The sequence below is a fragment of the Malaclemys terrapin genome, chromosome 10, assembly GCF_027887155.1.
Source record: "Malaclemys terrapin pileata isolate rMalTer1 chromosome 10, rMalTer1.hap1, whole genome shotgun sequence".
Taxonomy (NCBI): Eukaryota; Metazoa; Chordata; order Testudines; family Emydidae; genus Malaclemys; species Malaclemys terrapin.
This window is the reverse complement of record NC_071514.1, coordinates 55,163,181-55,174,829: the sequence shown is the minus strand read 5'-3', so window position 1 is coordinate 55,174,829 and position 11,649 is coordinate 55,163,181. Positions and strand designations below refer to the sequence as shown.

At 44.3% G+C, this 11,649-nt stretch overlaps 1 protein-coding gene and 1 pseudogene across 1 annotated transcript in view; both read left to right on the top strand.

Annotated features, from left to right (window-relative positions):
• ECI1 (enoyl-CoA delta isomerase 1) overlaps positions 1 to 11,649 on the top strand; it is a 280,245-nt gene that overhangs the window by 116,329 nt on the left and 152,267 nt on the right. The gene's annotated exons all lie outside the window — the stretch shown is intronic.
• The window catches only part of LOC128844064 (paired amphipathic helix protein Sin3a-like), a 59,538-nt pseudogene that overhangs the window by 45,585 nt on the left and 2,304 nt on the right, over positions 1 to 11,649 (top strand).

Genomic DNA, 11,649 nt, shown 5'->3' with positions numbered 1-11,649 from the left:
CGCACACCGCTGAATTAATGTGCTTAGTGTGGCCGCATACATTCGACTTTATACAATCTGTTTCCCAAATTCGAATTATATAAATTCGGATTAATCCCGTAGTGTAGACATACCCTTATAGTTAGAAAGCTTTCCTAATATCTCATCTAAATCTCCCTTGCTGCAGATTTAGCCCATTACTACTTGTCCTGCCTTTGGTGGACATGGTTATGCTTCTACCTAAGGACTGTTCAACCTCTGTGAATACAAGAATCAAAATCCAAGTAACTGCTTCTGATGACCAACTCCTTCCCCTCCAGCCCATTGACTTTATCGTGGTCGGTAGCTTTGGCACAGCTTTCTTTCTCTTCTCTTTAGCTCATTCCAAATGAAACTGTTCAATGGCAGGTGCATAATTGATGCTTCCTTTTCTTAGTACATAGAGGCTGAAATATATTTCTGTTAAAAATCTGAGGAATGACATTCACAGAGTGTTAAATGATTGACACTCCAAATGGAACTCAGCACAGCAATTATTTGCCTATGCTAAGATTTATCGCTTTCTTTTGTAGTAATGCTGTCAATTGTGTACCTCCCACCCATGGAAAATCTTATTTCCTGAAGGAAGCATTTTAGTAGCCTGTAACTTCTTGTGAAAAGATGCAATACTGTATAGGAAGCAGATGAAATATAGGTAGATTAGAATAAGCAGATGTGGAAATATTAAACCATTTCTCAAGTGCCTCCTGTTTTACGTGCACAGCGTTACAGAAGTATTAAGTTCTTGTTTTGGTTCACTTAAATGTTCGGGTAAGTGGACACTTAAAACACTGCAGCTGTGCTGATGCAGTGCTTAAGTGAAGAAACTCCTATGCCAACAGGAGAGCTTCTCCCATCAGCTTAGTTAATCCACCTCCCCAAGACGTGATAGCTGTGTCGATGGGAGAAGCTCTCCCGTTGACATGACGCTGTCTACACAGGGGATTAGGTCGATGTAACTGCATTGCTCAGTGTGGATTTTTCACACCCCTGAGCAACATAGTTACACCAATATAGGTCTGTAGTGTAGACCCAACCTTTATTTCCAGAAAGTAATATTGTACTATGGCTAACACATTTTCCCCTTCATCTGGATATTGTCTTGGAGACCACCCTGGCAACAATCAGTCTTAGAGGCAATCCAAAGAAACTCCCCGCTTGTCTGCTGAGGAGCAAGCCAAATTCCAGCTGGACAACACTCTGGGTGGCACGTCGGAGGTGATCCATCGCAAGGCGCTGCAGAGGATATATGCTGACAAAGCGGCCGACATCATAGACGGGCTGAGGAAAAATTCATTTGTTGCTGTTCCTATTGTGTTGAAATGGTACTTCCCAGGTTTCGGCATTATTACTTGTGTTTGAGTAAAACTCATCGTATGCTAGGCACTATCCAAACGTATAATACACACAGAGGCTCCAGTTGAGGAAAGCATACAGTCTGAGAAATGCAGATGCTTTTTATGTTCTAATAAGTGGTTGCGTTTCATAGTACCCAGCTACTATTGTGTCTAGTAAAGCCAAAACATCACTGGCCCTGCTGGCAGGATAAGGATGTTTTATTTTTCCTACCCAAGATAGGGCAGTCTTGAGTTCAAAAATCAAGCTGGAGTGGGGTTCCGTATTGTCAGTTTTGGACACAACTGAGTTTGATCCCATTATAAATCCCATCTGTGAAAGTGAAAAAGACTTTGAAGTGTAGAGTCTGTATTGGATTCAGGTTCCAACTCAAAAATTACTATGTTCTACTGCCAGCCTCCTGGTCAGAAAAAGGAAGTGAGTGCACAATATTGAGGGGGGGGGGGGGGCAGAGACCACTCTCTTGAATAATAGTTATAACGGGCAATTTCAACTCCCCACATATAAAATGTTAACCTCTGGAGAAGGTGAGGAGAAGGAGTTTTTCAATATTTTAAATGATTGCTTCTTGTAATAGCTAGTCTGTAGCTACACAAGAGGAGAGGTTATTGATTTAGCCCTGAATAACACTTAGATTCTGAATCAAGAAATAACTATGGTCAAACCATTGAGTGGTAGCGATCACAATATATATCAGTCCAGCATCCTTGGTGGAAGGGATCATACCAAAAATTAGTACTGTGATATGAGACGTAGGAAAGTGGAAGCTAAGTCAAAAGTTGGACACTTTTACAATCTTTAAAGCATAGGTTCCTGATCTATAGACTACAGGTCGTCAATGTGGTCTTGAATAGAAAGAGAGGTGGTTGACAGAATCTTCTTATACAGCCTCAATCTCTGCTATGAATTGAAGCAAATATGCCATTACTGTATATTGAAAAACTAACAAATCCCCCACCTAGCTGGAATTCTGTGTAGTGGTCACCCTATCTTAAGAAGGACATCTCAGTAATAAAGGACTCAGAAATGAGCATGGGGGGAAAGATGAGGCATGGGAAGACTGTGAGAAGTGATTGATGGTAATGAGACTGTTTAGGTTTGAGAGATAGTGGTATCAGAGACGTTTTTACAGAGGTATACAAAATCTGATTGCTGCTGCTATTTACCTTTTCATATACGGACAAGGGGATATGAAAATGTGAAAATGAAAGGCAGGAAATGTAAAATTGATGAAAGGAAGTTCTCTTCTCTAGTACCATCTGTGTAGGACGTTTTCTCTTGTGTCTTAGAATCTTAGCACAAGACTTTCCAAACTTCCTTAGCTCTTCCTTTTTTTACCCTTGAGGGCAGCCATGGTAGAGTGGAGTAAGAGCCAACCCCCTAGTGGTTACCACGTGTCACTCTTGAGTTTAAGTGCTGTCTTCCACCCAGTTCCTTGTTGAGCATGGTCAGTGAGCTGTAAAGAGAAGGTGGAAATTGAACTACAGTATTCAAAGAATGTGCGGAATGTGCCCCTACTAAACCGGCTGAAGGGGATAGTCCATAAATGAATGGAAACTAACCTTTGTGTTCTTTATAGCTTCTCTGTCCTCCTGGCTGGTTCTGGATTTACACAGCAAGAGGCTACAACAGCATTTTGATGGAACCGTGTCATCATACTTTTCCACTTTCCCGATACATCTCTAACAATGTAGAACAAAGGATAATTAGAAATGAAAGTAATTCCCTTTAGCATTGTAGTTGCAGATTGTCAGATCTTTATTATGGTGGCTCCCTAATGTCCCCGTCAGAATTGGGGCCCCGTTATACAAATGCAGAAAGAGAACTCATGTCCGGAAGGACTTGCTTTTATGTTGCATCATGTTGAGGACATCTGCAGTCTCTAGCAGGTTCTCTGCTGAGGCAGGGCATAATGTGAGAACTAGACGTAAAGAAACGAGAGATGAAAGGAGAGGGGTAAGACTATGAGAAGGTGCTCTTAGACACCAGGGTATGGACATGGTATGAAAACTAGATTAGAGGAGGGATATAGGTTTGCGAAGGGACTGCCAAGTAAGAGGTACTTCTGGGATCTGTGTGCTTCTAGACTCCTGGAATGTTCAGCAATTATATCTCTGCAAAGTTCCCATGTCTTATCAAAAGTATGTAGGCTGCCTAGATGTACATTGTGATTCCTTAATCCTCAGTGAAGAGAAAGAGCTGTTTTTTCCATTATGTCAAGATGTGAGAGGACGAGGGTTGTCTGATTCCCAACTTGTGGTGTTTTTCCTTTAAACATGATCAAGTTGGTTACAGTGCACTCTTTGTGAAGTGACAGAATGGACTTCTTTCTTCTAAGCTAGGTATAAGCTGGCTGAGAGGTTCAGAGTTTTGTGTATGCCTGTGTTGCATGGGGTGAAAAGAATATCTAGTTACAGGACCATAACAAGTATCAGAGAAGTTTGAGAGCTCTGAAATGTCTGGCAAGTGGTTAAATCCATGTATTAAATAAATTATGGGATGTCACAGATACCAGGGACTCTTTGGGGCAGCTGGTTACAATAGTTGAGATTTCTGTTATTTGTAACTTCTCACAAAGCAGAATTCTGGGATATTGACAATGAACCCAGACCCAGTCCTGGGACTCTGTAGGAGGTATACGGGGGGGGAAAAAAAGTTTGGTTTATGTTCTGTTGAATGCCTTCATCATCACCCTGGTTAGTGGGGTATAGCCATGCATTTGTGGCCTATTTAACCTTCTGTAAAATAACATAGCCACAAAACCAATCTAAAGATTCATGGCCATTCCTGGAGAATTTTGCTATGCACGTTGTACCTCATTTGAAGTCCTTCTGAAACTTTCTGCTGTTTCAGTGGGCAATGGGCACTGAGCAGAAGCCTTACTGCCTCCAGCTTGTCTGGTCTAGGTTTTTATCCTACACCCATCAATGTGGTATCTTAGCATCTCGTAGCTTCTGTTTTGTTTTTTGTTGCTGCTAAGGTTAAAGATGAAAGAGGAAGAGTGGCGAGAAGCCCAGAGAGGATTCAACAAGGTCTGGAGGGAGCAGAATGAGAAACATTACCTGAAATCCCTGGATCACCAGGGGGGGCATCAGCTTCAAATAGAATGACACCAAGGCCCTGTATGCAATATGTGTAGGCCCTTGACACCAGAACTTGGGTTGTTGTGATGGATAATGTGAACTCTGGCCCTTCCCCCATAGGGTTTGGGGTTGTAATGAAAGAGGAAATCCAGTTCACTGGCAGTGCTTTGTACAAGGGTCTTAAAGACATGGTAGGTTGCATATGTGAGACTCACCCATGCTCTGTGTATTTTGTCTTCCTCCCTCAGAGGCAAGAGCAGGCATCTGGAGTACCCATAGGCCCACACCTGTCACTAGCCTATGAGGACAGGCAAATCCTGGAGGATGCTGCTTCTCTTTATCATCCACCATGTGAAACAGCAGACAGGAATTCAGAAAGAGGACAAGTACAAAATCAAGCAGATCATGTACCACTTCATTCCGGACATGCTGTTTGCTGGGTGGTGCGAGCTCTCAGACGTGGAGGAGGAAATGGATGTGGATGAAGCCACTGGGGCTGCGAAAAAGCACAACGGAGTTGGGGGCAGCCTCCCTAAAGCCAAGCTGCTGTTCAGCAACACAGCGGCCCAGAAGCGACCGGGGGGGGGGCGGAGGGGGGATGAAGTGTACAATCTCTTCTATGTCAACAACAACTGGTACATCTTCATGCGGCTTCACCAAATCCTATGCTTGCTGCTGCTGAGGATTTGCACCCAGGCTGAGCGGCAAATCGAAGAGGAAACCGGGAAAGGGAATGGGAGCGGGAAGTGCTAGGCATAAAATGAGACAAGAATGACAGCCCAGTGTGTGGATCTGGTACTTGATCTGTTTCCTGGTGTCTTGAGGAATCTGTGTTCCTCCCTCTCACCTGCCTTTAGGTCTTGTCTCTGTAAAATCCGGTACCTGCATTTTGGTAGTTTCCAAAATGTGAAATATAAGGATGCTGGTGGGTACTGAATGTAGCACAGCATGTTATCAAGGAGGAGATCTCTAGACCTGACCCTGGGGCTTGGAACATCCTACTTCATGGGGCTGTGGGGGAGAGGCGTGGTATTTTGTATTGCTTTAACACTCCTTGCCAGCTGAATTTCTTAATTTTGGGTTGCGCTATTTTTCTACCTCATGAATGTACAAGTTGGATAAAAATCTTCTCTTGCCCCAAGCTTGTTATAAAATATCTCAGAGGAGGAGTCAGCCCCTGGCAATTGACAAAGCAGTCAGTTTTGGCTCTGGTATTAAAAAGTGTGTCTCCTTTTAAACTGGTGTTCAAATGATTTACCGACTAAAGAAAGCAGGGCAGGCCAAACCCAAGTAAGTCCAGGCAGTCCTATGTAGACCAGTAAAGAGCCTCCTTGATCTTCCATTTTCTGTTACAATGTCCGTGTAATCTGAGTGGTCTCAGCAAATATATGTATTTAGAATTCTCCAAGGGCTGGTTTCCTTAGTGGTGATAATGCTACAGTACTAAACTGCCTATGGCTGCCTGTTTCCTGCCAGCTAAAACCGGAGTAAAGTAGCTAATTTGGATTGAAGCAAAGGAGGAAGTGTGGACAGTCTTTGTTGGCCTTGAGGGATGCAGAGGTGTTTGAACCTATAACAATTAAAAACAAACAGAAAACACAGAGAACTTTTCAAATTCCCTTTAAATTGGCATTGTTCCTTAACCAGTATTTTTAAAAACTTTATTTTCATCTTCCCTTGATGCCTATACCGCAGTGATGAGTGTTAGTTCAAAACTGGGTGTACCCTGAATGGCTTTTTTCATTTTCCTCCCCCTTTTACTATGTTTCTGCTACAGCCCACAAAACCTTTTAGAAGCTACATTAGCACATTCAGCTTGGAAAGGCGGTAACTGTCTGTGTAGCTTGCTCTGGATAAGGTGCTGGAGAAACAGGAGACCTGGGTTCTAGTTCGAGCTCTGCTACTTAGTTACTATGTGACCTCAGGCAAGTTGCTTCCCCCAATCCCCTTGGTCTCTGTTTTACATTCTTCAAGGCGGGGCCTAGTTGGTTGTGTGTCTGAATGGTGGCAAGCACAGAGGGGTCGCAGATATAGTTTAGGACCTCTGGGTGCTAGTGAAATACAAGTTAATAATAATGTGCAATGCGTATATTTCATAAGAGCCTTAGGACATATCTGCGTTCATATCTTTTTGGTGAGGTCTCTGCTTTAATGGTGTGCATAATGTTGTTTTGGTAGCAAGAACCTCTTTAGTTCTTTTTAGTTCTGAGAATTTTACCACCTCTGCCCTCCTCCGTGAGGCCTCTGACGGGTTACAGACCTGGCATTAATTTGAAAAGCTCTCATTTAAAGTCTTACAACGTTGTTCCTCATTTTATTGACCGTTCTGGTAATTCATCAATTTGTCTGAGACCTTCAACATGTGGCCCTTTTGCTCCCAGAACTCATAGTGGGCCTGTAGGAACTGCCTTTGAAGGGTGTTACAATGTAGTTCATGTTACACCTTCTCTTCCTCTAGTGGATAGTGTTGTGGAGGATTACTACCCAGCTTTCAGAGGGGTAGCCGTGTTAGTCTGTATCAGTAAAAACAACGAGGAGTCCTTGTGGCACCTTAGAGACTAACACATTTATTTGGGCATAAGCTTTTGTGGGCTATAACCCACTTCATCAGATGCATGGAGTGGAAAATACAGTAAGCAGGTATAAATATACAGCACATGAAAAGATGGGAGTTGCCTTACCAAGTGCAGACTGTCCTCCACTGTCCAAGAGATGCCTAGTGTCAGGTGGGACCACATTTGAAGTGTTCTCTTGCTCTTAGAAAACCTGAAGCATTTGTAAACACAAGGACCAAAACTGTAAGGACTCTTGGAAAAGGTTCTGTATTTCTTTTGAATAACAACTTGCTTCTGGATTTCACACACACTGGCTGGCTCTTGAAGCTGGTATATTTGTGGCTTTTAGCTGCTTGTTGTCACTTGAACTCTGTAAGCCCAAGTGTCGACTCTCACATGCTGGCTACCTCGATGATCCAATTTCTATGGAGAATTGTTAAGCACAAATTAGAGTATAAAGACAGGGCTAAAAACAAGTTCTTAATTTCAGTTTTGACAGGAAATCGGCAGTCAACCGGCTCTTTATTTAAATTTGGGAATATAATTAATATTTAGAATTTGATTTAATTATTTTTAATTTCCCCTCCACAAACAACCAACTAATCAACCTTTGGATTTGGTGTAGCGATTCCATGGCAAGAGAACGGCCTAACAAGCCCTTCCTGCGTACCTCGATGGTCTAAATCTTTGCCAGCTGTCAGGCATTTCCTTCATAACGCTCACTTAAAGGTTCTTAATCCGTACTTACTTTGTATGTGTAACTGTACTTTGCCAGCATCATTATTTATTTTAAAGGACACAATGTTTTCCAATGGGTGTAGTAGTAATTCACAGTAGAAGAGGCTACTATGTTCATAACCTAAATAATTGTTTTTTAGTTTTAAAACTTAGATGGCTAGCATTTTTTTTTTTTTTTTTTTGCTGTGGTTTGACCAGACAGAGGTTTGAAGCAGGAATTTTGAAGGGAATGTTCATTTCTAATCTGCATTGATGGACATATTCTTTAGCTGGTTCTGAGACTTGCGTGGTGCATAGTGGAGAAGAACTGGAAATCTGACCAATTCTGCCACAGCGTATATGTATGCAGGGGAGATAAAATAGTTTCTCATCAATTATAGCTTTTGACATAAGTGTTTGCATGCAAACATGTAAGTCTAGAAGTGCAGGCAAATGACGAAGGCTCAGCCTGGCTTGTTTGGATTAATGTCAAACTCTGCTTGTTGCCACATGGAGAAGTTTATTTTGGAGATTTTCTTAGTGTTCTGTTTTGTCTACGGCCTGACTGCAGAAGGCAGGTTGTCCATAGTGCACACTAGTGCAAAGCCTCTGACTGACTTGGGTTGGGGAGAGGGGGCTACTGCAGTATACAGTGCACCAAGTCCAGAGACATTTAAAACCACTTCACTAACTCCTCTCCTCTGTGTCCTTCCTGCTCCCAGCTTCAGCACACAGTGAGCGATGAGATCTGCATGCAGGTGACAGAGCTTTACCTGTCGGAGAATAGCAACGGAGCTACCGGAGGCCTGCTGTCCTCACAGTCATCTCGGGCCCTTGTGGAGGCCAAGTACCAGCGCAAAGCCGAGCAGCCCATGTCAGACGAGAACTGTTTCAAGGTAAAAACCATATCTGCCTGCAGTGACGCTTGGAGGAGGACTCCTGGAGGAGCTTGCTGAGAGAGGAGGGGAAGTACGAAGGCTCGCTGAGAAAGGAGAATGGGCTCAGCTTTTCATTTTACGTAACTCTCCAAATATCCCAAGGACCTCTGGACACCTGTGTGCTCCGCAGCTCTCCTAGAGCTTGAGAGGGCGACCTGATTGTGCATTCTAGCCTGGTGGAGCTGCCGAGTACCTGCTCTGTGACTGTCGGTCTTAATATAGCCCTTGGCGGGGCTTGCATCCATCCAGACAGGAACTGTAGAACGAACAGGAAAAACAGAAGAATATTTCTATAAAGAGTTCCTCGGAAATGGGACATTTGCAAGGAAGATGGAAAAATACGTATCCTGAAGGAAAGCTGGGATTTGTCCCTGTATTTCTCAGTGTCCCAAAGCCAGAGTAATACTGTATTGAGTGATTGCTGCCACTAGGCTTTTAATCTCTGTCTCTCCCTCCCTCCCGTGGGGTGGGTCACTGACGCTTTCCACCTTTTTCTCCATCTCATCCATTGTAGACTGTAACGGTCTCTTACTAATATTTGTCACCTCTGCGTTAAATAAACCTGACTCTCAGTTCAAATCAAATTCATACTTCTCGTCGCTGTGAAATCAGAAGTGGCCGGGCCCATCTTGAACTAGTGAAATTCATTGATAATGGCTTTGATATTTATAGGGCGTCTCTGTGTTCCCGATGAGAGTCTCAAAATAAGCAGGGAAGCAAAGAATTGAAACTGCACAAATTGATCAGAAAACAGCATGCTGCTAAAAGGGGTCCAGCTCCTTGCTTTGCCTTTATAAACATCCCAATTTCGAGCAAACTCTGTGGGTAACAGAGAGATTTTTTCTGATCGTTAATAAAATACCAACTGTTCACTGCAGCAATTCATGCTTTTTTCTTCCACCTCTCTTTAAGTATGTCATGGTTCTCTATCCAGGAATTCGCTTCTGCCCATATATGTAGAATAATTTCTTTATCCTTTTACCCTCTGTTAGATTAGCTCCTTAGTGATCTAGAACTTTCCACTCATTGTCAAAACTCCTTCTGTGTTCAGATTGTGTAACTGGGGCTAGTATCGCCCCGTTGTTCCCAGCAAAGTGGAAGGCACAGTATTATGCTGGAGAGTTGCATAAAGTTTATTGGATTTATTTTTCTGAATAATTGGTTACTAAGTCTCCTTCCGCATTCTGCTTTGTAGCTGATGTTCATTCAGAGCAGAGGCCAGGTCCAATTAACCATCGAGCTGCTGGACACCGAAGAGGAGAACTCGGATGACTCTGTAGAGGCAGAGGTAAGAGCCGATTGTCCTTGGAGTTCAGCTGCAGCTATTAAGCATGTAAAGTTTAAATGGGGGTATAACTGGATGAAGATGGCAGAGCTGTCAGTGTTTCAGATGCTATAGTTTATGACCTGCTTCTCGTCCTACAGGACACATTCATTCTGTGACACAGTGCACTCAGTGAATTGGGTTGAACAAGCCTTGTTGGCATCTCTTATTAAGAATTTCAAAAACCAGACAGTGCAGGTGCATATAGGGGGAGGGATAGCTCAGTGGTTTGAGCATTGGCCTGCTAAACCCAGGGTTGTGAGTTCAATCCTTGAGGGGGCCACTTAAGGGTCTGGGGCAACAATCAGTACTTGGTCCTGCTAGTGAAGGCAGGGGGCTGGACTCAATGACCTTTCAGGGTCCCTTCCAGTTCTATGATATAGGTATATCCATCCATGGGAGGAGAGTGAGTGGGACCTGTGTGAAATATATGGAGTCTCCAAAGGTTGCTTTTCTTTCATCCACTTCCAACCAAACCCCTTCAGAGTTGGGTTTGAATTGTTTGATTTGGCAGATGTTGGTTAACCCCTTGTGTTCTGTGCCCAATTTCAGCGTTGGTCAGACTACGTAGAGCGGTACGTCAACTCTGATTCTACCTCTCCCGAACTTCGGGAACACATGGCCCAGAAGCCGGTTTTCCTGCCAAGGTGAGTGAACAAGCTGTGGCTGTGAAAAGTGACACACAGACCACGAGTACCCATGTCAGCAGAGGGAGAAAATCTTACTCCTTCACAGTGTTGGCTATTGCAGTCTCTTGTTTGTTTTTAGTACTCTGCCACTTTAGAATACATTAACCTGGGAGTAGCATATAGAGACACAGTGCTGCTGTTTATTCCAAGAGCCCACCCTGGGCTCCTGCTCTCCAGTGACTGAGAGAGAGCATAGTCCACAGGCTGCAGAGAGGTCAGGGTTTGGGGAGTCACCAGCCCCGTTTTTTTTTTTCTTGGCAATCCTGCCTTTGCTTACAATAGCCCTCTAGCTGAGTGCAGAAGGTGCTGAGTCAGTGCTTTGCGCTAGCAGGAAGTTGGTTACAAAACAGCTTTGAAAGGCCCTCACTCTCTGTAAACAGCTGAGATCAGTGGGTTGGCTTATGGTAGACACATGAGCCTAACCGACTTTAATTTGTGACCATTCCACTCTGAGCAATACTTTGGGTTCCGAAGGGCTGGCCTGGAGCCACCAGATATGCCCAGCCTAGTGGACAGAGGATGAGCACTAATCCCAGCAGGGATTCTCTGGTTTACAGGAACCTGAGGCGGATCCGTAAGTGTCAGCGTGGTCGGGAGCAGCAGGAGAAGGAAGGGAAGGAGGGAAACAGTAAGAAGTCCATGGAGAATGTGGAGAGCTTGGACAAGCTGGAGTGTAAATTCAAACTGAACTCCTATAAGATGGTGCACGTCAGGGGTCGGCAACCTCTGGCACACGGCTCGCCAGGGTAAGCACCCTGGGGCCGGGCCAGTTTGTTTACCTGCTGCGTCGGCAGGTTTGGCCGATCGCGGCTCCCGCTGGCCGCAGTTCGCCGCTCCAGGCCAATGGGGGCGGCGGGAAGCCGCAGCCAGCACATGCCTTGGCCCGTGCCACTTCCCACAGCCCCCATTGGCCTGGGACGGCGAACCACGGCCAGTGGGAGCCGCGATCGGCCGAACCTGCCGACGCAG